Below are 410 nucleotides of genomic sequence, written 5' to 3'. Positions count from 1 at the left end.
CCCATCTCCTCTCGGTGCAGACAACTTTTTGCCTCTCATCCATTTGCATCTCTGAGGGCCCAACGCTGCCCCAGATTCGGCCGAGGTAGGAGCGACAGGGCCCATCAGTATGGGTCCGCACCCAAGTGTCCGCACCCAAGTGTCCGCACCCAAGGGTCAGCAACCACGTGTCCGCACCCAAGTGTCCGCACCCAGGTGTCCGCACCCAAGGGTCAGCAACCACGTGTCCGCACCCAAGTGTCCGCACCCAAGTGTCCGCACCCAAGGGTCAGCAACCACGTGTCCGCAACCTGGCCCGCACCCATGTGCTCGCTTGGAGTATTTCTCGTCAAAATACAAAACAGTTATTCGTGATACATATTGTCGATACGTGGACTCTCTCACTCCCGTATCTTCATTACGTATACATG

This window comes from Penaeus monodon, chromosome 15 (genome assembly GCF_015228065.2).
Source record: "Penaeus monodon isolate SGIC_2016 chromosome 15, NSTDA_Pmon_1, whole genome shotgun sequence".
Classification (NCBI taxonomy): domain Eukaryota; kingdom Metazoa; phylum Arthropoda; class Malacostraca; order Decapoda; family Penaeidae; genus Penaeus; species Penaeus monodon.
Note: the sequence above shows the minus strand (reverse complement) of the source record.